General features: G+C 41.8%; 1 protein-coding gene and 1 pseudogene across 1 annotated transcript in view; both read right to left on the reverse strand.

Moving 5' to 3' along the window:
- Nucleotides 1-27,585, reverse strand: part of LOC106501971 (cytosolic carboxypeptidase 6) — a 1,114,558-nt gene that overhangs the window by 68,944 nt on the left and 1,018,029 nt on the right. The window lies entirely within an intron of this gene.
- Nucleotides 17,313-18,236, reverse strand: LOC102176846 (annotated as a pseudogene).

The raw sequence follows: 27,585 nt of genomic DNA on the forward strand, positions 1-27,585 counted from the left end.
ATAGTCAGAGGCTTTGGCGTAGTCAATAAAGCAGAAGTAGATGTTTTTCTGGAATTTTCTTGCTTTTTCTATGATTCAACGGATGTTGACAATTTGATCTCTGGTGCCTCTTCCTTTTCTAAATCCATCTGGAATTTCTCAGTTCATGTACTGTTGAAGCCTCAGTTGGAGAGCTTTGAACATTACTTTGCTAGTGTGTGAGATGAGTACAGTTGTGTGGTAGTTTGAACATTTGGCATTGCCTTTCTTTGGGATTGGAATGAAAATGGACCCTTTCACTTAGCGACTAAACAACAACAAACAACGAACACATTGTAAGCACCCATTTACAGCACTTACCATCATCCAAATTATTATAGTTGATATTTTATTAAGGGCTGGCTCCACTGCCATCTCCACTGAAATATCATTAAGATCTTGCCAATTGAAATATTTTCTTTTCCTTTCTTAGTACTGTGTACCAAATTACTACTAATTCTATTCCACCTCCATTACAGATAATGGAAACTATATCTGTCATCTACAGTAAGCTGAGCTGCTTGAGGCCAGAGACCTCTTCTTATTTTTTCCATTTATTCATCATTCATTCATTTATTCCTTCATTCACTCATTTCACAAGTATATACTAAGCATCAATCATATGCCAGGCAGTAAAGATAGACACTGGAAATATAGAAAAGAACAAGAGAACCATGGTCCATCCTTACTATCACTTTTTGGTCTAGAGACAGATAAGTAGGTAATTACTGACAAGACTGTGAGAGGAGTAGGCACAGGGAGCTATGAGGATAAACAGAAAGGTCAGTAAACTTGGGACCAAGGGAATCAATGAATGTGTCCTAGAGAAAGTGGCATATGGATGTAATTCTGAAGGGCAAGTGGGAGTTAGCTCAGTCAGGATGAAAGGGGCAAGGCAAAGTATTCCTGACAAAAGGATGTCAGAGATGAGAGGAAGCAAAGTACATCCAGGGAACTAAGAAGTTTTGTATAGCTACAGGAGCAACTGTAAGGAGGAGATGAGTGAGATGAGTTGGAAAGAGAGGCAAACACCAGATCATGCTAGATTTTGTAAGCCAAGTCGAAAACCTTGTATTTAACAATATGGGAAGTTCCAGAAGGTTCTATGTGGAAGAGTGACATGACGGTCACCTAAAGTAGAGAAGTAGGGGGAAGAGGAACCGATGAATCTGAGTGACTGAGTCCTGCTCTTTTGAGGGTGAGGTGGGAGGAGTCACAGATGATTTGAGGGTTTTGGGGCCTGGAAACTGAAATAAATGGCCATAGAATTTCCCAAGCTGGTGCGAAAAAAAAAGAACAAAAAGAACTAGTTTTGAATTTGGAGAGAGATAATGAGTTCTGTTTTAAAGCACAACTGACATGCTTGTGGGATATCATAGGAGAGCTATTAAGTGGGAAGTTGGATAGAAAGGTTTGGAGCTCCAGAGAAAACAAAGGGCTGAGGCACAGATTTGGATGTCTGCTGCAGAGAGACGATAATTGAAACCATGGGATGGGATGAGATCATGCAGAGGGGCGGTAGAGAATGAAAGAGAAGGCAGCCTAGCACAGAGCCTTGGCAAATTCCAACACCTGAACAACAGTTACAGTTGCCAGGAAAGGAAACTGGAAAGGTATGGCCAAGGGGCCAGAAGGGCACCAAGCAGAATGCTATGTCACAGAAGCCCATGGAAAATTTTGTTTCCAGAGGAAGGGAATGGTCAGCAGTGTCATAGCAAAAATTAGAAGAGCATTTGATAACACTGGTCAGAACAGCTTCAGTAGAGAGGAGCAGAAGTCAGACTGTGAAGCACTGAGAAATTAGGAGGAAATGAGAAAGTCTAGATAGCAAGGGTAGTAAATGCTTTTGAACAAACTTTGGCTATAAAGGGCGAGGGGCGGGGAAAGGGAGAGTGAAAGAGTGAAAGAGAGAACATGGAGAAGATATCAGGTTGAGGAAGCTATTTTTGTTTTGTTTTAAGGTAGAAGACATTTTACTATGTTTAAATGCTGATACAAAAGAGTTCGCCCCTCACAGAATATGAATGTTTTATTATATGTTTATAAAACATTCTTTTGTTCATTCTTTTATGTCCTAGCAGCCTTGCAAGGTGCATACAAGAGGAGCTATGAACCACATTTGATATTGTGATGATGTTGTTTAATTGATGAGGAAAGTCAAGTACTAATGAGAGAAAGAAGCTTTGCTTATAGCCACACGGTAGGTTAGTGCTGAGTCACACTGGAACCCCAGTAATATGTCTAGGTGCAAATGTGATCAGCAATGAACTGTGATGTGGTGCTAAAAGCTTCAGTGTTAAAAACTACTGACACTCTGACCCAACACCAAACTAACTAAGTTTGACTGTAGGGGAAGGGGTATGTTTTAAAACATTCCCAGGTAACACTGAGGCACAGCTAAGGGTGAGAATCACTGTTTTTCATTATTTAACTTAATCTTATTTATGGTCATTGAGGGTATTTAATATTATTCCCAATCAATTAGTAAGGAGTCTGTTGACTCATAGAGGTAATGAGACAAAGAACTATGTAGTAAGACCAAGATTTAAATTTTGGTCTGGATATTTTTCAAACAGGTACATGATAAATGTTGAGCTCAACCAAACGGATTCCAAGCTCTCAGATATACTACTTGTCTCAGTTTGTTTATTGTATTTATATGTGTCCTGTCTATTGATTCAGAAAAATAAATTATACTCTGAGAATTATACCATGAAGATATATTTAGGAATTCTAAGGGTCAAACTGATAAAACTCAAGCATCTTACATACCTATGTTGATGGGAATTTGGTGTCAACAGATCACAACTGATCCAGACTAGAGCAAACATTCATCCTTGAATTTCTCAAATGTTTCCAAATATACTCTGACCTGTTATCTCATTTATGATAGTAAAATCCTAAAAATGTCCATATTTTATAAGCAGCAAGTGAGTGGATTTTCAATGAGTATTACAATAAAATACACTGAAGTCAGAAAAGATGAATACAAGTTAAAGTTACTTGCCCAAATGTGTGCATGTTATGCATTAGTTCATAATCAGGTACTTTTTTTAATCTAGAAAAAAATTAAGCGTATAAAATGTCAACAAAAAACTTAGAGCTAATTAATTAACTAAAGTTGTAGGATACAAAATTAACATACAAAAATTTTTTGTGTTTCTATAACACTGAACTACAGAAACTGAAAATTAAGAAAATTAGCGAAGGTACAGAAATAACCGAAATGTCCATTAATGGATGGATAAACTATGATACACACACACACACACACACACACACACACACACACACACACACAGAGGAAATATTATTTAGCCTTGAAAAAGAACGAAAACTTGCCATCTGTCACAACATGTCTGTACTTGAAGGATATTGCACTAAATGAAATAAGCAAGACATAGAAAGACAAATACTGCATAATCTTACTTACATGAAGAATCAAAAATAATTGAAGTCATAGAAGCAGAGTAGAATGGTAGTTGCCATGGTCTGAGAGACAGGGAAAATGGGGAGATGATTGCTCAAGGGTACAAACTATCAGTTAAAAAATGAATATGTTTTGAGGAACTAATATACATCATAGTGGCTATAGTTAATACCACATTGTATATTTGAAATTTGCTGAGAGTGGATTTTAATTGTTCTCTTTAGAAAAAAAAAAAAAAGGTAACTCTGTGTAGTGATGGATATGTTAGTTAGCTTGATGGTGGTGATTATTTTACCATATATATATATATTTATTTATCAAAACATCAAGCTGTATAGCTTAAATATACAAATTATACCTCAATAAGCTGGAGATAAAAAATCAGCTTATGCAGCTTACTACCCTCATTATCAAAAAACAAAGAAACAACTTAATCAAGAAATGGCAGAAAATCTAAATAGACATCTCTCCAAAGAAGACATACAGATGATCAACAAACACGTGAAAAGATGCTCAACAACACTACTTATTAGAGAAATGCAAATCAAAACCACAAGGAGGTATCACCTCACACCAATCAGAATGGCCATCATCAGAAAATCTACAAACAATAAATGTTGGAGAGGGTCTGGAAGAAAGGGAACCCTCTTATACTGTTGGTGGGAAGGTAAATTGATAGAGCCACTATGGAAAACAGTACAGAGGTTCCTTGAAAAACTAAAACTATAACTACCATATGATCAGCAGTCCCACTCCTGGGCAAATACCTAGAGAAAATCATAACTGAAAAAGTGACTTGCACCCCTCAGTGTTCATTGCAGCACTATTTACAACAGCCAGGACATGGAAGCGACCTAAATGTCCATCAGCAGAGGAAGGCATAGAGAAGATGTGGTGTATATATACAATGGAATATTAACTCCTTATTGCCAAATTCAGACTGAAATTGAAGAAAGTAGAGAAAACCACTAGACCATTCAGGTATGACCTAAATCAAACCCCTTATGACTATACAGTGGAAGTGAGAAATAGATTTAAGGGACTAGATCTGACAGACAGAGTGCCTGATGAACTATGGACGGAGGTTCATGACATTGTACAGGAGATAGGAATCAAGACCATCCTCAAGAAAAAGAAATGCAAAAAAGCAAAATAGCTGTCTGAGGAGGGCTTACAAATAGCTGTGAAAAGAAGGCAAGCGAAAAGCAAAGGAGAAAAGGAAAGATATATCCATTTGAATGCAGAATTCCAGAGAATAGCAAGGAGAGATAAGAAAGCATTCCTCAGTGATCAGTGCAAAGAAAGAGGAAAACAGTAGAATGGGAAAGACTAGAGATCTCTTCAAGAAAATTAGAGATACCAAGGGAACATTTCATGCAAAGATGGGCTCGATAAAGGACAGAAATGGTAGAGACCTAACAGAAGCAGAAGATATTAAGAAGAGGTGGCAAGAATACACAAAGAACTGTACAAAAAAGAGCTTCATGACCCAAATAATCATGATGGTGTGATCACTCACCTAGAGCCAGACATCCTGGAATGTGAAGTCAAGTGGGCCTTAAAAAGCATCACTATGAACAAAGCTAGTGGAGGTGATGGAATTCAAGTTGAGCTATTTCAGATCCTAGAAGATGATGCTGTGAAAGTGCTGCACTCTGTATGTCAGCAAATTTGGAAAACTCAGCAGTGGCCATGGGACTGGAAAAGGTCAGTTCTCATTCCTATCCCAAAGAAAGGCAATGCCAAAGAATGCTCAAACTACAACACAATTGCACTCATCTCACACACCACTAAAGTGATGCTCAAAATTCTCCAAGCCAGGCTTCAGCAATACATGAACCATGAACTTCCAGATGTTGAAGCTGGTTTTAGAAAAGGCAGAGGAACCAGAGATCAAATTGCCAACATCTGTTGGATCATTGAAAAAGCAAGAGAGTTCCAGAAAAACATCTATTTCTGCTTTATTGACTATAGATGAAAAACATCTATTTTTGCTTTATTGGGAAATTCTGAAAGAGATGGGTACACCAGACCACCTCAGCTGCCTCTTGAGAAACCTGTATGCAGGTCAGGAAGCAACAGTTAGAACTGGACATGGAACAACAGACTGGTTCCAAATAGGAAAAGGAGTACATCAAGGCTGTATACTGTCACCCTGCTTATTCAACTTATATGTAGAGTACATCATAAGAAATGCTGGGCTGGATGAAGCACAAGCTGGAATCAAGATTGCCAGGAGAAATATCAATAACCTCAGATATGTAGATGATACCATCCTTATAGCAGAAAGTGAAGAAGAACTAAAGAGCCTCTTGATGAAAGTGAAAGAGGAGAGTGAAAAAGTTGGCTTAAACTCAACATTCAGAAAACTAAGATCATGGTATCCAGTCCCATCACTTCATGACAAATAGACGGGGAAACAGTGGAAACAGTGTCAGACTTTATTTTTTTGGGCTCCAAAATCACTGCAGATTGTGACTGCAGCCATGAAATTAAAAGATGCTTACTCATTGGAAGGAAAGTTATGACCAACCTAGATAGCATATTAAAAAGCAGAGATGTCACTTTGCCAACAAAGGTCCATCTAGTCAAGACTATGGTTTTTCCAGTGGTCACGTATGGATGTGAGAGTTGGACTGTGAAGAAAGATGAGTGCCAAAGAATTGATGCTTTTGAACTGTGGTGCTGGAGAAGACTCTTGAGAGTCCCTTGGACTGCAAGGAGATCCAACCAGTCCATCCTAAAGGAAATCAATCCTGGGTGTTCATTTGTAGGACTGATGTTGAAGCTGAAACTCCAATTCTTTGGCTACCCAATGCGAAGAGCTGACTCATTTGAAGAGACCCTGACGGTGGGAAAGATTGAGGGCAGGAAGAGAATGGGATGACAGAGGATGAGATGGTTGGATGGCATCACTGACTCAATGGACATGGGTTTGCATAGACTCCGGGAGTTGGTGATGGACAGGGAGGTCTGGTGTGCTGCAATTCATGGGGTCACAAAGAGTTGGACACAACTGAGTGAATGAACTTACTGATTACCTCAGCCATAAAAAGGGACAAAACTGTACCAATTTCAGAGATGTAGATAGACCTAGAGACTGTCATAGAGAGTGAAGTATGTCAGAAAGAGAAAAACAAATATCATATATTAATGCATATATGTGAAATCTAGAAAAATGGCATAGATGAACCTACTTGCAAAGTAGAACTAGAGACGTAGACGTAGAGAACAAATGTATGGATACCAAGAGGGTAAGGGGGGAAGTGGGATGAACTGAGAGACTGGATGGACATATATACACTATTATGTACAGAATAGATAACTAATGAAAGGTGACTATAAAACACAGAGAACTCTGTTTGGTGCTCTGTGGTGACCTCAATAGGAAGGAAACCCCAAAAAGACAAGATGCATGTGTGTGTAAAGCTGATTCACTTTGCTATACAGTAGGAAGTAAGACAACACTGTAAAGCAACTATGAAAGTGAGAGTGTTAGTTGCTCAGTCATGTCCGGCTCTTTGCGAACCCATGGACTGTAGCCTCCCAGGTTCCTCTGTCAGTGGAATTCTCCAGAAGAATACTGGAGTGGGTTACCCTTGCCTTCTCCAGGGGATCTGCCTGAGCCAGGGATCAAACCTGGGTCTTCTGCATTGCAAGCAGATTTTTTACCATTTGAGCCACTAGGGACAGCCAACAAAATAAAAAATAAAATAAATAAAATGTAAAAAATCTAAATACTGCACTAGACTTTCCAAATATCATTTTATTTAATTCCCAAGACTGTCCTCTGAGGTACACTTTATATTATATAAATATATTTTTTGTGAATGAAAGAACTGGATCTGAGCTACGAAAAGCACCTTTCTCACAAAGGTCACAAAGACTTTGAGGTCAGTCTGACACCAAACCCCATTTGCTATTCCCTGCTGCCTCTTTCACATGAAGCAGGGGCAGGGGCTGCTTTTCTAGTCCTCAGGCCCACACACTCCAGGAACAGGGAACCTCATAGCAGTAATTTTATTGTGCATTTTAAAATGATTTTCTTCTTCATAAGGAGAACATTAGTATTCTACACATGAAGAAAATATTTGACTTTTATTTATCACTCTTTCTCTTTTTATGTTTTGGTGCCAGAGATAAACAGTATTCCCGGGGTGATTTTCTCTGAATACCAGCTGTGGGAGACAAGAAAACCTTGTTGATGACCACTGAAACTGTCAGATTTACCTTAATAATCCAAACGTGTTACTCAGAGACTTGCCAATAACCTTTTGACAAAAAAGAATGAATTATTTATTAAATATTGCATAGCAGTATTTCCTCAAAGCTAAAAGAAACCCTATGGGGGAGTATTAATAACATCAGGAGCCCAGTTTCCTTAGGGCCCCCTTTGCCCGTGTTGCCTGCTCTACCCTGTTTTTGGCGTCTATCCTGGTATTTCACTCATTGACTTGCCATTGTCTGTTTATTCACCTGTTTTCCCACTGGACTTGAAGCTTTCACCGACAGGAACTCCTTCATTTCTGTGTTTCTAAACCTGCACAGAGACTAGCTACAAGCTTCTGCTCAGTAAATGTGTGAAGAATGAATAAATGAATGAGCGACTATAACCTTATTCTTTTCCCTTAAAAGGATTTGTTAAATGTACAATCAATGATGATATAACTTTTAAATCTCTATGAAACCTTTCATGCAAACTGCCAAATCAGCAGAAAATTCATCATTACAACATGTTGGGATTGTTGATTCAGGAAATGTGATACCCAAACCCTGATGTATTCTCAGATCTTTATTGGACAAGTATTCTAGTTAATTAATATGGGGTCAACTTTTAAGTAAACTGTTTCTCTAAACTCTGCCATTGGTCCTCAAATCTTGATTACCCACGTAGAGTCTGTACCCCTTTCACTCAAAGTGGCTTCTACATATCTGTCTGCCAAGAATACACGTCTTTGGCCCACATGACCAACTGGGAACAAAGATGGACTGAGAGCAAGGCCTGGGCCTGGAGTGATCTGAGAACATGACCCGAGTTCCACCAGAATGATGTCTCACAGGTACTTCAAAATCCATGGCAACTGAAGTCATAAGTTTTACCAAAGCTTGCTCCTCCCCTTAGTGACCTGTCTTTAGCTCAGGGTATGGCATCACTATTCTCTTGATTACTCAGATGAGAAACCTAGCTGTCATTCTAGAATTCCCTCCACTATTTAGCTCTCTCTCTGGTATCCTATCATAAACAGAACTTAAAATGCCTGCTTCTCCATTCCTCAGCTACTATCTCAGTTAAAGACTACATAATTTCTCATGTTGATTACTGCAATAATCTCCTGCCTGAAGTCTCTGCCTTCAGTAATCTCCAAAGTAAATTCAGAGGTATCTTTCTTTTTTTTTTCAGAGGTATCTTTCTAAGATGTAAAACTGACCATGTCGTTCTCCTGCCAAAATCCTTTGGAAGCATATTTTTCTCAGTAGCTACCTTGAATTTGTGTCCTGAGTGGCTTTTGCTCTCTTCAGTCCTCAACGATGCTCCAGCCATCTTGAACTGCTTCGACTTTCTCCAGTATTCCTGATAGTCTCAGGCCTCTGGAGTCTTAAACCAGCCTGGGACATTCTTTCACAGATCTTTGTCTGACTAACTTCTATTTACCTTTCAAGTCTTCGCCTAACTGTCATTTTCTCTGGGAAGTCTTCATAAGATAATTGATCCACCTGGATGTTAGCTCCAAGAGAATGAGGCTATGTCTTCCTCAGTGCCTGGCATGATGCCCTGTACATATTGTATTGCATACTTGTTGAATGAATGAGAAAATGAGAATAATGGGAGGAAGGAAACTGATACTAAATACTGATGGACAGGGAGGCCTGGCGTGCTGTGGTTCATGGAGTCGCTAAGAGTCGGACACAACTGAGCGACTGAACTGAACTGAAATACTGATTATGTGACCAGGCACTGTGTAGGTTCTATCTCATTAAAGTCATTTAGTCCTCATGACAGCACTGATGCATAAAACATCACAGTCCTCATTTTTCAGATGGAGAAATGGAGACTTAGAGAAGTTGAGTAACTTACTTGAGGTCACAGAGCTGGCAAAGGCATAGCAAGGACTGATTCCAAAATCTGCATCTTTCTATTATCCCATATGCCTAGCATGGAGCTCGTAGCATATGCGATAATTGAAAAACTATTGTTAAGTGAATGAATAAATGAACATAGGGAGATCATAGTTACAAATAATATAATTCATTTCAGGATGAATACATATACCCAGATAATACATATACCTTCTCTGTGGATGGTAGACTGCAGCCGTGAAATTAGAAAGTGATTGCTTCTTGGAAGGAAAACAATGACAAATCTAGACAGTGTATTAAAAAGCAAAGACATCACTTTGCCAACAAATATCCATATAGTCAAGGCTATATACGGTTTTTCCTGTAGTCAAGTATGGATGTGAGAGTTTGACCATAAAGAAGGCTGAGCGCCAAAGAATTGATGCTTTTGAACTACGGTGCTAGAGAAGACTCTTGACAGTCCCTTGGACAGCAAGGAGATCAAACCAGTCAATCCTAAAGAAAATCAACCCTGAATATTCATTGGAAGGACTGATGCTGAAGCCGAAGCTCAAATACTCTGGCCACCTGATGTGATGGGACAACTCATTGGAAAAGACCCTGCTGCTAGGAAAGATTGAAGGCAGAAGAAGAGGGTGACAGAGTATGAGAATCGTTGAATGGCATCACTGATTCAATGGACATGAACTTAAACAAAGTCTGGGAAATGGTGAGGGACAGGGACTGGAATGCTGCAGTCCATGGGGTCACAACTTGGCACCTGAACAACAACAAGAACAATAATGCTTATCTTTGTCCAATGGGTCTAGGGATGATTTATCGTCATCATCATCATCCTGTCTTCTTGCAGTTTGCAATAAAGGCCATTGAGGAAATAGCAATAAAGGCCACTGAGGAAATATTACTATCCCTACTTGACAGCTGAGACAGACAGATGAGAAAACTGAGGCACAGCTAAGACCCCAACCCACCCCACCCAGTTAGGTTAGTGTGGCCAATCAGGGACTTGCACACAGATCTGACAAAGAAACAGAGACTTTGGAGAGAACCAGGGCTATAGCCACTGGTAGGAAATGGGATTTGAGGCAGGTAGTGTGTTCAGGTAGTGTGTGCTCTAGCACAGAGACAGGCAGGACCTAACTATAACAGTCAGATAAGAAGTTAAAGGTAGGGGCTTGGGAAAGGAGTGAGAGGAAGGCAAAGCTCACCTATAGCTCCAAAGACCTCTGCATTTTTCCCTCAGATGTGCGTGATTGAGTCCAAGCCCATTAGACTTCCCAAATCCATCACATCCAGCTGTCATCATTTCTTGCCTAGTCAATTTTAACAGACTTCTCACCCCTCCCGTCTTGCCACTGGCAGTCCAGACTCTGCACTGCAATCAGACTGATTCTGCCATTAGGAAATCTCTACCATGTTATTTCTCTATTTTATTTCTCTATTATTTCTTCATTCATCTGGAGGATGAAATCAAAACTTCTTGGCATGGCATTTAAGTCTTCTAGGCTATCTCCTATCACCCTCACATTTCTAAGGATATTGCCCATTCTCCCCATGTCCCACACCCAGTAAATATTTTATCACATGCTGAATATGCTGGGGCTTTTGGTACCTCGGCACATGATGTTGACCTTTTCTGATCCTGATGAAGTCTTGGGCATCCTTCAAGGCCAGCTCAAATGCCATTCCCTCTGTGAAGGTTTTGGTCCTCCTAACACTATGAGGACAGTTAACTGCATCTGTATTTCTGCTTCTGGAGCACTCCTCACACGGCTCTGGAACCGCAAAGTGTTGTGCTGTTTCTTTCTCCTGTCCCCAGCCTGTGCTATCCTTACGGGCAAGGGCAGTGAGGGTCGCTGTGATGTCGCTGACATGGAGCATCATGCTTGGCACATGTTAATGCTCAAAGCGGTTCTCATAGTGTGCTCCCTGGTGTAGTGCTAGTTGCTCAGTCATGTCCAATGCTTAGCGACCCCATTGACTGTGTAGCCTGCCAGTCTCCTCTGTCCATGGGATTCTCCAGGCAAGAATACTGGGGTGGACTGCCATTCCCTCTCCAAAGTATCTTCCCAACCCAGGGATTCAACCTGGGTCTCCTGCATTGTAGGCAGATGCCATACTCCAATCAGCTTTTTCATTAGCTTCTTTCAACATAAGGTCTTAAAGCTGCGCTGGACATTTTTTTTCATCATAGGTTTTTTCAGGACATTGTTTTGCATTGATTTTTGACTAGAGAGAAAAAAGTCCTCTTCTTCCTCATCACCATCGTCCCCTTTTCAGTGACCTAGTAGTATATGAAGGGTAACATGGAAGAAGACTGCTGCTCTCCACCAGGGTGTCCCTTCACAATAACATCTCTTGCCTCGTCAGCACGTGTGTCTCCTCGTACAATTCAGTGCTGAGTATTAGACAAGAGCCCACTCTCAGGCCCTGGAATGGGCATTCCTTCATTTAGCAGTTCATTATAGGTTATGATAAAGCATTCAGGCGAACATCGAGTGGAAGGGATACATGGAGGGTACGTGCTCTCTGCAGACCCACACCTCTGCCCAAATCTCTCCGTGTTCTCTGACCCATAAGTATGCTCCCTAGACCATTAGAAACATCATGAGAACTTGTTAGAAATGCAGATTCCTAGGCTGTTCCCCAGATCTGCTAAATTGGAAACACTGAGAGTGGGATCCAGTCCCCAGGTGATTCTGATACATAGTAAAGCTTGAGAACTGGTGCACTAAATAAAGGGTTAAAGGAATCAAAGAGGAATTCTGTGTGGGAAAAAGCAGGAAAGGCTTCCCAGGGGAGGAGGCATTTGGATTGGGCCTGGTTAAGATTTAGATACAAAGAAATAGAAGGAAACCTCTTTTCTGAGAGAGAAAATTGCAAGAAGGAAGTCAAGAAGCTAGAGAATTCCAGGGCAAGATCAGGCAATGTGTTGCACCCTGTTGCCTGGAGTCTAGAAAGAGCGAAGAAAAGTAAAGTAAGATCAGCCTGTTAACTAAGCGGCCTCTCCCACTGGCCCGTACACCCTCCAGAGGAAGGAGGCGAGGACTGTGTCTGACTCAGCTTTGTGTCTGACAGCTGACTCAGAGCAAGGGCTTGATGAATGTTTTAAGAATGACTGACTGAGGGAAGCTCAAGTGAAGACTATTAGAGAAATAGGTTTTCTGTGAGACCAGCCATATCATGCTACTGCTCCTGAAAAGGAACGAGCAGAGAAAATGGTTCCTCTGCAGCGAGAGCAGAAACTTTCCCATCTGGCTCCATCTAGTGTCTTAATGGGCAGATTTCTAGTCTAGGCCACCTCTAGCCAAGTAAACAGCCTCTGAACGTTATGCTGTAGGCACCTGGGTGGCAGGGAGGCGGGGCAGCCAGGGCCTGGCTTTAAATTGAAAACAACTTTAGGTCTGAGCTTTCTTGTTTTTTTTTTCATTTGGTTATTCCATTTAATTTTCCTATGGTTTTGGTGTATGTGTATGTGAGAGAGAGAGAGAAAAAGAGGAGGAAAGGAAGAGAAATCTTTTGCATATGCTGATTTCCAAAGACTCTGCACCCAGAATCTTTGAGTTCCCTTATAAGGGCCTGTGTGATGCATTTTGGCCATGTTCTATAACCTCCACCAGGGGGTATCCCAGACTCTAACAAAGCAGCATGCAAGCCTTGGACTTGGGAGGGGGTCATTTTTCTTTAAAAGTGGTCAATAAATTACTGTCAATGCCTTTGATAAGGATAAAAAGAATGCTGTTCTAAGGAAATAATGACAGATGCAAACATATGTACGGGTGTTCATTAAACTGTAATAGTAAAAAATTGAAAATTACCTAAATATGGAATAAGGAGAAGTAATTAAATAAGCTATTCACATACATGCTATGGATTATACAGTTCTTAAAACACATTTTTTGAAGAATATTTAAAATGTAGGAGATGATCATAATATTTCATTGGGTAAAAAAAGATAAATGCCGTATGATACCCATTTTTATTAAAAATGCACAAAAGCACAAAGAAAAAATTTGGCAAGAAGTACAGTGACATGTTGACTTATGGAAATAAGAGCAACGTAAATTTAATTATTCTTTTATATATTCTCTATAATGAGGATATTTACAGTTTAAACATGGCATTAAATTAAGAATTGGACAGTAACATGAAAAGAAGGAAACTTAGAAAATGAAAAGGGAAATATTAATCAAATGGGAACATTTAATCAAATAAAAAGAATACAGTTGTAGTGATTTGGAAAAACATATTTTGCCAATATTATCTAGTACAACCCAGGCCCCATTATTATTGATGACTAAGAGGTTACATGTTTGGTGTTTCAACAAACTACTTCCTATTTTTAAAAGCATTAAATACAATTAACACATTAAGCAATGAACTTTTCATGAGCTAAATGCCACGTATGAGACAACAGATATACGGGCAAGTTGAGAATTTTAACTGAGTCCAGGATAGAAGATCATATATCCTTCATATTGTCCATTCCGAATGAGCCTTCTATGAACAAAATTATTTGTGTAATAATAGCTATACTCCCCCATACATTTTCATATCAATCTCACAAAAATCCCATGATCAAATCCTGATTGACAGATATGTATACTATTCCTAAAACACTGTTTCTCAGAAGTGGCAGCTCAGGTAAGATTTTCTGGTATTTCTTCTGCACCTAGCACTGAGCTAGACATTGTGCCTGTTCTCTCACATATTTATATCAACAAGTCTTTGCAGAAATCTATATGTGCTATTAGCCTTGCTTTGCAAAGGAGAACGTTGGGGCTCACAGAGGGGAAATGACTTCCCCAAAGTCATACAGGTAGCATACAAGCAGTAGCGCCTGGTATCAAGCCAAGATCCGTCCCCTTGCAAGCCCAAGCACTTCCCACCATATTTTTCATTTCCCAAAGGGGTCACCTCCAGGGGAGAATTAAAAGGATGGAGGAGGAGATGCAATGTCTGAAGCTCTCAGAAGGCACCACTGTGGTCTGACTCCTGCTCTGCACTCCAGTGACCTTGAGCTTGAAAGGGACAAAGGAGTGGACTCCCCTGATGCTCTGTGATGAGTCAAGAGGAAAGTCAGCTCTCAGGGAAACAGCTGGCCTTTCTCCAGCAGCCGGGCCTGAGAGATAAACAGATCAATGCAGACACTCGTCTCCACCTAATGAGCTAATGGCACAGCCAGGGTACTGCCTTATTGGATTGCTGGTCATGCTGAAAGGTTCAAGAGTTAAGCAGGCCTACCGTGGGGGTGGAGGACTCATGCCCCACCCCGTAGTGAAGCCTGGTTTCTTTGTATGAATGCTAGGAGTGATTTGTTCCCTTCATTTGTTTGTTCATTCTTTTGTTTGTGTTTGTTTTTCCTCACTCCCCTAGGAATGTGTTGAGATTTGATGAAATGATGTCAATGACCTTTCTGCTCTGTAGACAGAGTGCCACAGATGAAGGAAACACTATTCTCCCAAGAGGCAGACCAGTGTGTTGCGAAGAATCCCCACCCGGCATTAGCACAGCGGCATTCTGATTCTCACAGTGATTTGACGTGGTATTTGGGCACACTCCTGCCCCTCTCTGATGTCAATTTTCCACGTGAACCATGAAAGCATAGGAGTGAAAGTCGCTCAGTCGTGTCTGACTCTTTGCAACCCCATGGACTATACAGTCCGTAGTATCTTCCAGGCCAGAATACTGGAATTGGGTAGATTTTCTCTTCTCTAGGGGATCTTTCCAACCCAGGGATTGAACCCATCTTGAAGGTGGATTCTTTACCAGCTGAGCCACAAGAGAAGCCCAATAATACTGGAGTGGGTAGCCTATCATTTCTCCAGCGGATCTTCCTGACCCAGGAATCGAACTGGGGTCTCCTGCATTCCAGGTGGATTCGTTACCAACTGAGCTACCAGGGAAGAAGCATAGGAGGGACTAGAGTAAAAGGTGTTTCTGTACCAGGTAGCATGTTATGAACCCAAGTAGCTCACCTGACACTGATGATTACATTAAGCTACAAGTATGTAATCCTGCTGGTCTCTACAAACCCAGACAATGGTTAACTATAAATAATGATAATTCTAATAATAACTACGAATGAATGTTTATTGAACATTCTACTTCTCACTCAGAGAAAATCACCATCACTCATCACTAGCATCAAACTCTTGCTCTCTCTTCTTGAGCTGTCTCTCTCTGAATTTCTTTCTAGACTTTTCTTAGTACCCTCAGCTTTATTTCCTCTGGTCCTTTGCAATGGGCATGAAGCAGGCAGCCCCCTTCAGAGGCGACCAGAGCATCTCACTGAGCCAGGTCTCAGCTAGTCCCTCTCTTGCACTCATTTATTAGCTCCTGCACTGGTCCATTACCAGCATATACAGGCTTCTGGGTATATAAATACACCAAATGGCCAGTGCTTAATGGCACCTGACTGAGGCCCTCCTTAGGGGCCAGAGAATGCCCCCAGGGTTGGAGGCACAGGCAGGAATCTCCCCCAGAGCTCATTCCTGAATGTTCAGATTCCTGAAGGGAGACTCATGGCTTGCTGCATGGCCACAAGAAGAGTAAGGAGCTGGACAGCCTCCAAACTAGAAGGGTGCCAGATAGGCCACCATCCTCAACCCATGACTGGAGAATATAAACTGACATCACAGAGACATTCTTTGAGTTTGTTAAAAATAGAACCTTTATATATGTCCTCCTCTGAGGAGTCTTCAGAGGGATTTTGGCCTAAAACTATCTTAAGGGTTCAACTATCTCAGGGGTTTACAAATTTTTACAACTGCGGAATTCTTTGTACGTAAGAAATTACATTCAAAAGCCATAGAGTCAAATAGATGCAGATATTGTTAAGGCTTCCTGGAGCACAGTTTGAAAATCACTAATCTAGTCCAGGATTACTTGAGTCCTGCTGGTGGTGATGCTTTGACCAAACAAGGGTCCCTGCTTATAGTTTGGTGCTCTTTCCCCATCTACGCATTTCCCACCAAGAAATATTTGCTTAGCTTCTACTATGTTAAATCTACTGAGGGAATCACAGCACTGAAGTCCACACAGAGCTCATAGACCACTGATAGTCTGGCCAAAGATGGAAAGGCAGAACCCTACAAATGGACTGGATTAGGGTTTCTTAATGTTGACTCTAATGATACTTTGGACCAGATCATTTTTCATCGTCAAGCATTGTCTTACGCACTGCAGGATGTTTAAAGTAGCGATGATTTCCACCCACTAGATGCCAGTAATAACCCCTCTCAAATCTTGACAATCAAAAATGTCTCTAGACATTGCCAAATGTCCTCTGGAAGTAGGGGGCAAAATCGCTTCCATTAGAGAACTGTGGATTAGCTAACACAAGACAGCAGCATAAGGGATCTCACCAGGTTGCATAAAATCAAAGGCCAAATAAATGATGAAGACAGTGTTGTAAGAATTCTGAGAAGAAGGGGCTCCTCTGCACCTATGCTCTCAGCGTGGTGATACCAGCACAGTGCAGAGGAAGGAGAGGCAAGCTCTTGGCTTCAAGTGGCCTTGACCCTGACTGTCTTCCCACCCTCTGCTTCTGTAAAGATTTTCTGGCCTGGAAACTTCATGGAGAGACTCCTGGACCAAGACAAGACCACCTGCCTCCATTCCTTGCTGTGCCATCAATTCACAGTATGGCACTGGCCAAATCCTTCTCCCCTCTGGATGTCGGTTCCCTCAATCATAACAAGGATAGAGAGCAACGTCTGTAGTCTCACCAATAATCCATTTTTTTTTAACCTGTTTCATTTACTTTATTATTCTCTTTATAAAATTACGTGGTGGCTACAGCTGGGGCCTGGGTCCTCTTCATGGAGACTCTGGTATGGGTCTTCACAAGATGGTCAGTGAATTCCTGATTATGAAGACTGAACACTGTCTCTTTCCAGAGGTCAGGGGTGAGACAACTGTAGGTCTTGGAAATGGCATCAAAAGTGGCCTTGGCATAGTTGCCCAGGGTGGCAGTGGAGCCCCTGGCAGAAGTATAGCAGTCATCTATGCCAGCCATCATCAGCAGCTTCTTGGGCACAGGGGTGAGATAATGCCAGTGCCTCTGGGGGAAGGGATGACGTGCACCAGCACGGAGACACAGCAGCCAGTCACCTTGCAAAGAGCTGTGTGGGGCTCAACGATCTTGTTCCTCCAGTAGCCTCTTTGCACAGGGACGATGGACAGCTTGGCCAGGATGATGGCTCCATGGACGGCAGTGGCTACTTCTTTAGAGCACTTGTCACCTAGACCGACATGTCCGTTGTAATCCCCGATGGCAATAAATGCCTTGAACCTGGTCCGCTGGCCAGCACTGGTCTGCTTTTGCACGGGCATAATCTTCAAAACCTCATCCTTGAGGGATGCTCCCGAGAAAGTCAGTGATCTCAGACTCCTTGATAGGCAGAGAGAAAAGGTAGATCTCCTTCAGGGACTTGATCTTCATGTCCTTGACCAGGCGGCCCAGCTTGGTAACGGGGAGTCACTCCTTGTCCTCGGCCTCGCCTCCACGAGCTTTGCGGCCTCTGCCCCGACCCCGACCGCGGCCGCGATCCGGGCCCCGGACGCCATTACTGAAGCTTCCGCGGAAGCCACCGTGGCCTCCCGTTCCAGGGCCCCTGGGGCTTCCAGGCCCTCCCGCAGCACCAGGGTCATCCCATTTGGTGTTTTCACGAAGACGAAGGCACCAATAATCCTTAAATTCCCTCATAGCTCATGGATTCCATTTTCTGATTTTTCCCATAATCCTAGTAAAACCACGTTCGGCTGATGACTACTTGATCTTAGGCTTTCTCAGCCATATCTGAAAAGCCATTTCCTTGGATAGGTAGGTTAGAAAGGAAAATACAAAGGGAGTTTATGCTCCTATCCATACCTTGCTGCTAAGTCGCTTCAGTCGTGTCCGACTCTGTGTGACCCCGTAGACGGCAGCCCACTAGGCTCCTCTGTCCCTGGGAATCTGCAGGCAAGAATACTGGAGTGGGTTGCCATTCCCTTCTCCAATGCATGAAAGTGAAAAGTGAAAGTGAAGTCGCTTAGTCCTGCCCGACTCTTAGCGACCCCATGTACTGCAGCCCACCAGGCTCCCCCGTCTATGGGATTTTCCAGGCAGGAGTACTGGAGTGGGTTGCCATTGCCTTCTCCGATCCATACCTTGTTATTATTATTGTTATTAACCAAGATCCATATCTTGTAATAATAATAACAATGGTTAATCTTCATTTGTGGGCTTCCTTTATAGCTCAGTTGGTAAAGAATCTGCTTGCAATGCAGGAGACCCAGGTTCGATTCCTGGGTTGGGAAGATCCCCTGGAGAAGGAAATGGCAACCCACTCTTGCCTGCAGAATCCCATGGACAGAGGAACCTGGAAGGTTACAGTCCATGGGCTGGCAAGAATCAGATGGGACTTAGCAACTAAACCACCACTACCAACCTTCATATGTGGCTTTGTAGTTTACAAAGCACCTTCTCATATGCTATTCAGATACATGATTCTCAAAACAACCCTATGAGGTGAGAATAATTACCATCATTTCACGGATGAGTCAAGGTTCAGTACGGTTGAGGGTCTTTACCTCAGGTCACACCCAGACCTCCCCAACTTCAGGCTCCTTGCTTCAAACTCCAGCTGTCTGTGCTACACTGAGTGTATTGGAAACACTCTCTCTAAGTCTCCTAGAGATAGGACATAAAGGCCAAGTGACTAAGACACTCAGGCAGAACAGGAAGGGAAGGGACAGCATGCTGAGGATACCATGCTGACTGTGATAGGGGTGACAGAACTGCCTGAACAAGTGCCAAACCAAGTGCTTTGAAAGAGTAGGAAAAAGGGGAAAAAAAAAAAAAAAAGTCTTCCCACTGTTTGCCTGCCAAGCCCCTGCACAGGGACATGGGTACAGAGTTCTGCTTAAGGTTTAATTCTATTGATTACACATTCCATTTTCCAAAGTGCCATTTGCCTGAAGGAGCAGGTGGTGTTTTCGGCATCCATTTAGCTGATGTATTAGCCATGTGGCTCAGTGCATCAGCAGGCCCGAGTCATCAATTTACGGTGAGATGACAGAGGGAATCACTCACTGCAGAATCCTAATGGGGAGAGGGGGAGGGGGGATGGAACACACAGAAAGGGACAAAAACAGTGGGATTGTGGACCTGACTGGGGCCTGAGGACGCAGGAGATGAATGGCCCAACATAGGACCTTCGGTTGATAATAGCAAATACACTTAGGACCTGACTCAGTGGCAGGTCCAAGGCTGGACACTGGGGACACAAAGAGGAGTCACAAGAATTCCCGCCTCCAAGACCTCAGTTTTATGGGGAAGGCAGACATAAACTATTAACAACAATAACATCAGATACACATTACAATGGAAGGATGTGGTAGGTAGCAGAAGAGTGTTTTAAAATTCCACAGTTACAGTTCAAGTCCCAGCTTCATTATTTACTAGCTTTGCAGTTGTAAAATTAGAGGCAAAGTTAGGCTGGAAGCTCATGGAGAGTAGGCACTATATGTCTTATACATTTTTGAATGCCCACTGTCCCAGCCCAGAGTCTGGTATTGCCATCATAACCACCAAAGAATATTAATAGTATAATCATGAAAACAATAAAAGTAATCATAACAAAATAACATATACTGAGCTCTTGCTACATTCCAGGTCCTGCCTAAGTGTTATATGGCTTTTCATCCTCACAACAAGCCCATGAATTAGGTACTATTGTTATCTTTATTTTATAGATGAGCAGATGGAGCCTCAAGGAGGTTAAGTAACTTTCTCATAGTCACACAGCTTGTAAGTGGTGGTGGAGCTCGGCTTAAAATCCAGACCTGTCTGGCTCCATAGCCATATAGCCTTTCAACACTGCAAAGTTCAGTTATCCCAACTGTACTCAAGTTATTTAACCTTGCAGAGACCCCATTTCCTTATAAGTCAAGGGTTCTATTTTTTTTTTTTTCTTTATAGGTTGTTGTAAGCATCAAATAAGACAATGTATGTAGAGCATTACTTAGTACATTCTAAAAAGCTCAATAAATGATACTTACCACTATCCCCATTCTAAAGATAATTACATTCAGAGAAGAACTCTGAGGGTCAGAGCACACCTAGTTTTTAAAGAGAAACTTCTCCAGTGCCTGTGTGAGTATCTTCTCTGATGCAATGAAGGTGCCTCCTCTGACCCCTATCCTTACTAAGTGTTCTAGAATGGTTCTTTTAACTTAGATCCTTAATGTTTTACTTATTATGACTTTTGCCATTTGACATGCAACATGGGGTAGACTGTGGCAAAGGCAAAATGTGAGCAAAGCAAACAATTTCTCAGGTAAAGTTTTAGAAATGGCGTTTCAATAAAAAGGCTCATTGGCCCCTGAGTTTCAGGGAGGAGATCTCTTTGACAGAAGTACAGGAGGAGTACATGAGAGAAGGACAGTAACCACTTGCCTTGGAAGAGAGCCCCCCCCCCACCCTATCCGCGTCTGGTGTGGCTATAGAGCTCCCTCCACCCTATCTGAGAAGGCAGTGTCACAGAAAGGGACACTCACTGGTGTTTCGTCACTCATTCACTTATCCCTTTATTCAGTGTATATTTTTAGAGGTCTTGCTTTATTCCAGGTACCATACTGGGCACTGAACTTAGAGAAATGAATACGATTGCTACCTAAAAATTTAAAAGGGTGATACATGCATAGGTGCAAAATGATGTGATAATTTATTGTCATGCTATTTAAAATAATGACAATTTAGAACCATCTCAACTGTAAATGCTGCTGCTGCTGCTAAGTCGCTTCAGTTGTGTCCGACTCTGTGCGACCCCATAGACGGCAGCCCACCAGGCTCCCCCATCCTTGGCCAATTGTAAATACTAGTAGGTTTTAAATAAAGTATGGTACATCATTTCAAAGGGATATTATTTGACCATTTAAAGAATTTATAAATAATTTCAAATAATGTGGTAAAATGTTCACAGTACAATGTCAAATGATATAAAACTGTATATATAGGATGTTCTTACTGTATATATGGGCTTCCTCATCAGCTCAGTCACTAAAGAAACTTCCTGCATCAGCTCAGTGCAGGGGACTGGTTCAATCCCTGCATTGGGAATATCCTCTGGAGAAAGAACTGACAAGCCATTCCAGTATTCTTGCCATGGACAATGGAAATCCCATGGACAGAGGAGCCTGGTGGGTTACAGACAAAACTTAGCAACTAAACCACCACCCCCTAACTATACATACAGTTATGCAAATAACTAGTCAGGAAGAAAATATTCAATTTAATAGCATTTATCTTTGGCAATGGTATTAAGGGCGATGTTTTTCTCTGATATAATGTTATTTTGTATTTACAAAATTTTTTACAATGAACATATAGCAAAAAGGTATCCAAAGGTATCCCTATCCAAAGATATAAAATAACTATTATTATGTTAGAAGTATGCTTAAAATACTCCTGGCACAGAAAGAGTGACTAACTTTTCCATTTTATAGATGAACAAATTGAGGTTCTCAAAGATTATGTATAATAGTTTTCCCAAGCCTTTCCAGCCCATAGTTGACTGACACACACTTCAAACAAGTCATCTGATAGAAATCTGGAACTCTTCCCCCAGGATTTTCTAAGAGCCACCCGCCTGAAATGGGGGGTGGGGTTGACCTGCCTACAAGGTCTCCAATGATCTGCCAGAGCTACTATTCCAATTGTTCCAGAAGAATCCAGAATTGAAAAGGTAAGTCCAGGAATGACTCAGTGATAGTTGCTAGGTGTGGATCTGGAAGAAGTGCCTCTCGCTGTAAAAATAATCTTGACTGTTTACATTTCAGCTCTTCAAGATTTATGGTATTTGAACTAGAAGAATAATATAGGTCTGAGCACGTATTTAATGTTTTCATTTAGATTTAGAACATACAGCTCCAGCATTGAGCTGATTTGAATGCTTGAATATTTTAATATCATTGTATTGTGTGTTCAGCATCCATGATTAAATATACATCTTCAAGTCCAATTTACTTTTAGCTTCATTATGGTCTGTTACAACTGGCATTCAATGAATTCTGCATTTGGCCACATAACCCAGCTCCATTTTTCTTTTTTTGTAATTGTACTCTTGTGTGCATATATCTGGGGGCATGTAAAACTGAACACTCTTTAAATACAAGCAAGTATTTCCTGTCTTAAGAAGGACCTATTTTCTCAGTTATCTGTGAACATTAGAGCACAAGGTAACTGAGATATCATTGAATTCAACCTTCCAATCCTATTCTTTTATCTGTTTATAGGGTCCCTTCTCTGGGCCCAAGCTTTATTGTTGCAAACGTTGTAGGCCCCTCTCTGCCAAAAGAATATTCAGACAGGAATAGGAATTACAATAGGAATTAAATTCAGAACTCTTGGAATTTGTTTTTTGGCCAAGTTTTCATCATAAAAATATTACGGCTTTAAAAGTATGTTTCTAGTTTTTCATTATGTATCTATCCAGGTAGGAGGATAGGTATATATTTTAACAATTTGTTAGCTAGATTTATAACATAGTATTTAGATTAGACTTTCTAGGCCTCCATTTGTTCCCTCACCTGAGTCTTGCAAATGTTCAAGGTGGGCCTGCAACTTTCCCCAGCTCCCAGCTTACTGATAGGGTCTTATGTGGGCAATAGACTTACCCAAGGAATCATGACTCTGCTCCTTTCTGTATTACTAGTTCATATCACATTCATTAGCACTTGGAACACACCCAGTGTATAAATTAACTGAAGCAAACTAATTTGGAGGTATTTTTCATTTGTTTTGTATTTTAAATTGGGAATTTTATAAATGCAACAAAGAGGATAAATTCAGGATACATAATGCTAATGAAAGTGAAGTCGCTCAGTTGTGTCCGACTCTTTGTGACCCTGTGGACTGTAGCCCACCAGGCTCCTCCGTCCATGGGATTTTCCAGGCAAGAGTACTGGAGTGGGTTGCCATTTCTGTTTACTAAACCATCAATACATTTGTATATACATAAACACATGCGTTGGAGAAGGCAATGGCACCCCACTCCAGTACTCTTGCCTGGAAAATCCCATGGATGGAGGAGCCTGGTAGGCTGCAGTCCATGGGGTTGCTAGGAGTCGGACATGACTGAGCGACTTCACTTTCACTTTTCACTTTCATGCACTGGAGAAGGAAATGGCAACCCACTCCAGTGTTCTTGCCTGAAGAATCCCAGGGATGGGGGAGCCTGGTGGGCTGCCGTCTCTGGGGTCGCACAGAGTTGGACACGACTGAAGTGACTTAGCAGCATACACATGCATATATTCAACAAATTACAATCAATATGCATATCCAACAACAGTATGACTCTGCAACCTGAGGGGCTGGAATATGGCAATTGACTAATGCATAAGAAGGTCAGGTGTCTCTTCTCTGACCACAGGGATGTGTTTCCCTCTCATCCCACAAGTTTGAGTGATTCCTGCAAGCAAGATCAGTACTGAGGATTCCCCAAACTTTTATCAGAAGAAGAGATAAATGCTGTACAGCAAAATGTTCAATGCACTTTGAAATTATCTTTATATGAAATACATATATATGTATGTGTATATACACCATTGTATATTATACAATGTTATACATTTGTGTGTATATACCTGCCATGATGCCATAAAGCATAATCTATTGGGCACCTATAACCGCACAATTATTTCCCAAAGTCTGCAGGATGTTTACTGCCTCCACCCACCCCCCACAACTTCATCTCCACCCCTCCCCCATCCGAGGAGGCATTCTCATTATAGGATAATGATAGTGGAATAGAACTCCGTCACTGGATAATGATCTCCTGTGGTTAGATGAATGAGGAAGGCAGACTTGGGCACCTTCAGAAACTGAACAGCAAGGGGCTACCAAAATGTTGATTTTCAAAGAGGAAGACTTTAGTTCTGACACAATATTCCACTCAAAGCTGAAACATTACATGCAGAAGGAGACAGCACATTTAGGCAGACAAAGGCCCCTGAGAGACTGAGATAAGACTAAGATATAAAGTGGTTGACCACTTTGCATGACAGGGGTGATTTCAGTCCTTATTGGATTGCTCTCTATGTTAGGCAGCTGAGCTACTTTGCTACTTGAAGACAAGTTGGCATCTATGTCCTTTTAAAGTCAGTGTGGGTCATGGGAGACCACCTTCTGTTGATACATGGCTTGAATGGTAAGAGACCTGGAATGTCACTCAGGACAGACATACTTTTTTCCCAGGCCACCTGTACTCCAAGGCACCACATTAGACCAGGCTTTAACCTTTCTGGGCCTCTGTCCTCTCATCTATCAAACAGTGTGTTGACTGGAGGTTTCTGAAAGCCTAGAAGCATCTGACTTGACAACTTCACATCAATATCAATGTAACTAATTTCCTTTCATTTCATAAGGAGTTCAAATGCAATATATCCAGTATGCAGAGGGGAGAGAGTGTTCGACGGTCAAGTGTGCTTCTTGAGGAATTCTGGGACCTTAAACTTGGAGGAAACTTTGAAGTTCATCTATTTCAGGATCTCTATGAATCCTGGATGTTCTGCTGGAACTTCTGTGATGGGGGAAGCTTACTACCTCCCCAGGCATTCCCACTGGCTGTTGGTGAACTCCGATTGCCTCAAGGTCATTTGTTTGTTTCTTTGTTCACGCATTAATCAATTATTTCAATGCCTAGTAGGTCAAGAATATATAAAGCACTGGAGTCCCAGATATGAGTCAATGTGATCTCTGCTCTGTAAACACTCGACATTGAATTGAGCAGCATAGTGGAGTGGGCTTTGGTGGGGGTGGGGTGGGCAGTAAGGCAACCAAACATGTAGACAGTAATTACAATAAGTGCTTTGGTAGAAGTGGTTTTGTGGAAGAAGGTGGAAGACATTGAGGGAATCCACTTTCAAGAAGAAAGTCTGGAGGCAGGACAGTGAAGCAGCTTATTGTTGTTAGAGACTATGTAGTATAATGTGAAAGAAAAGACTCTAGGGTCAAAATGTTTGAGTTCAAATCTGGACTCTGCCATGTCTAGCCATGTGAAAGTGAAAGTTGCTCAGTCTTGTCTGACTCTGTGACCCCATGGACTATACAGTTCTTAGAATTATCCAGACCAGAATACTGGAGTGGGTAGCCTATCGCTTCTCCAGTGGATCTTCCTGACCCAAGAATCGAACTGGGGTCTCCTGCATTGCAGGTGGATTCTTTACCAACCGAGCTATCAGGGAAGCTCTCTAGCCATGTGGTCTTAGGCCTATTTCTTAACTTCTCTGTGTCTCAGTTCCTTCCTGTATAAAATGAGGACAGTAATAGCACTTAAATCATAGAGTTATGTGAGGATTAAGTGAGTTTTTACATGCAATGCACTTAGAGAACTATGTCTGACCGTAGGGCACGTAGCCAGCATGATCACTAGTTAGGGTACATCAGTAAGCATTGGCTAGCAGACACTGGGGTGGTGGTAGTAACAAGGATAGCAGGGAAATTACAATAGCATACTGTAGCAGCACAAGGGGTAGGGCTCTTCACAGCAGCAGCGTAGTATTGGTAAAAGTGTCAGTAGGGAGGGCCGCGGCACCGGCACTTGCTGACTCTGTTATAGCAGCAGTGGTAGCTGTCGTGATGTTAATGTAGCAGGAATGCAGACAGGAGTTAGGGGCCACGACTGAGAGGACGCAGGGGCTTTGGATATTTTTTGCCTCATCCTTTGTTCCTTCATTTCCTCCCACAATTGCCTGCATTGTCACAAAACTGCCCCACAGAGAACGGTGGGAAATCTACCCTAAAGTGGAGGTGCGTTAGTGGCTTACACGCAGAGACTCCTGGGAACAGAGAAGCCCTAAGACAGGTTTTTCCTTCAGAGACAATATATGGGTATGCGGAGTAAGGATGAAGTCTTAAGAAAGAGTATGGGTGACAGTCACATTGACGGGGAGGATAAGGGCCAGTGAGTGAGAAGGAGGTCATTCTGGCTGAGCAGATAGAAGGGAAAGGAACTAACTGGCTCTTGGCAAGTGTGTCAAGTACTGCACTGGGCCTTTCCTCAAAACTGACATAGTCGCTGAGGATTAAACCCAATGGACTGAACTGCAGTGTCTCAGAGTGCCTATGATCAGTGCTAAGATTCAAGCCCACATCTGCTTTTTAACCACTAAGAGTGCCTACTATGAGTTTCTTCTGTGGCTCAGGATGTGGCTCCACAGTTGAGGACCAGAAGGCCACAGCAGTCAGCCAGCCATCATAATAATATCTGAATGTGTATGTTTCTTTATTATTTAGAAAGATTTTTTTTTTAATGTGCAGCTCAAGGTCTGATCATGATTCAAAAGCCATGAATCCATCTGGGTTAAGAGCTTTGGGAAGTGAACCAAAAATGCAGCCTTCTCTATTGGCATGAATGTCTGCAAGCTGGCTGGTGGGGGAAGTCAGTGCAATGTGAGAGGGAATAGCCAGCCCCATGGCTGAAGCGCAGGATTAGAGTCACATGGCTCCAACAGCAGCAAGAATGAAAGCTTAATCAACATTCGGATTAGTGCATCCCCATTTACAGGAGCTTGAACTCAATTAAAAATTTCAACTAGAATCTTGGCACAGGTGCCTTGAGACAGAATCTGACTGTTCTGGGCTCTCACCCCAATTTTAATATGCATTCCTGGAAGGAGATGGTTGGGTCAGATGGACCTGGGGCTCGATTTAGACCCTTGGCACACATTCAGAAAAATGTAATAAAGTTCTATTTGCGATTCCATGGTAAGTTAGTTATGTTACAGAATCAGCTGTTTCCATAGGTCTCTTTTTCCCATAGGCATACTATTTTCCTAGCATTTGATACCACTTTTTAAAGAGAGTGGTGAAGTGTGGGATCACTGGGCTTGGAATCCAATGAACTCAACACAAATTTCAGTTCCATTTACTGGCTGGAAGCTCTTGGCCAAGTCACTTAATCTTGCTGAGCTTCAGTTTTCTCACCTGAAAAAGTGGGCTAATAATTGATAGCTCTTCCTCAAATAATGGCAATGCAAATTTAAATGAGATAATAGACACCAGAGAAAACATG

Source organism: Capra hircus, chromosome 3 (genome assembly GCF_001704415.2).
Source record: "Capra hircus breed San Clemente chromosome 3, ASM170441v1, whole genome shotgun sequence".
NCBI classification, from domain to species: Eukaryota; Metazoa; Chordata; class Mammalia; order Artiodactyla; family Bovidae; genus Capra; species Capra hircus.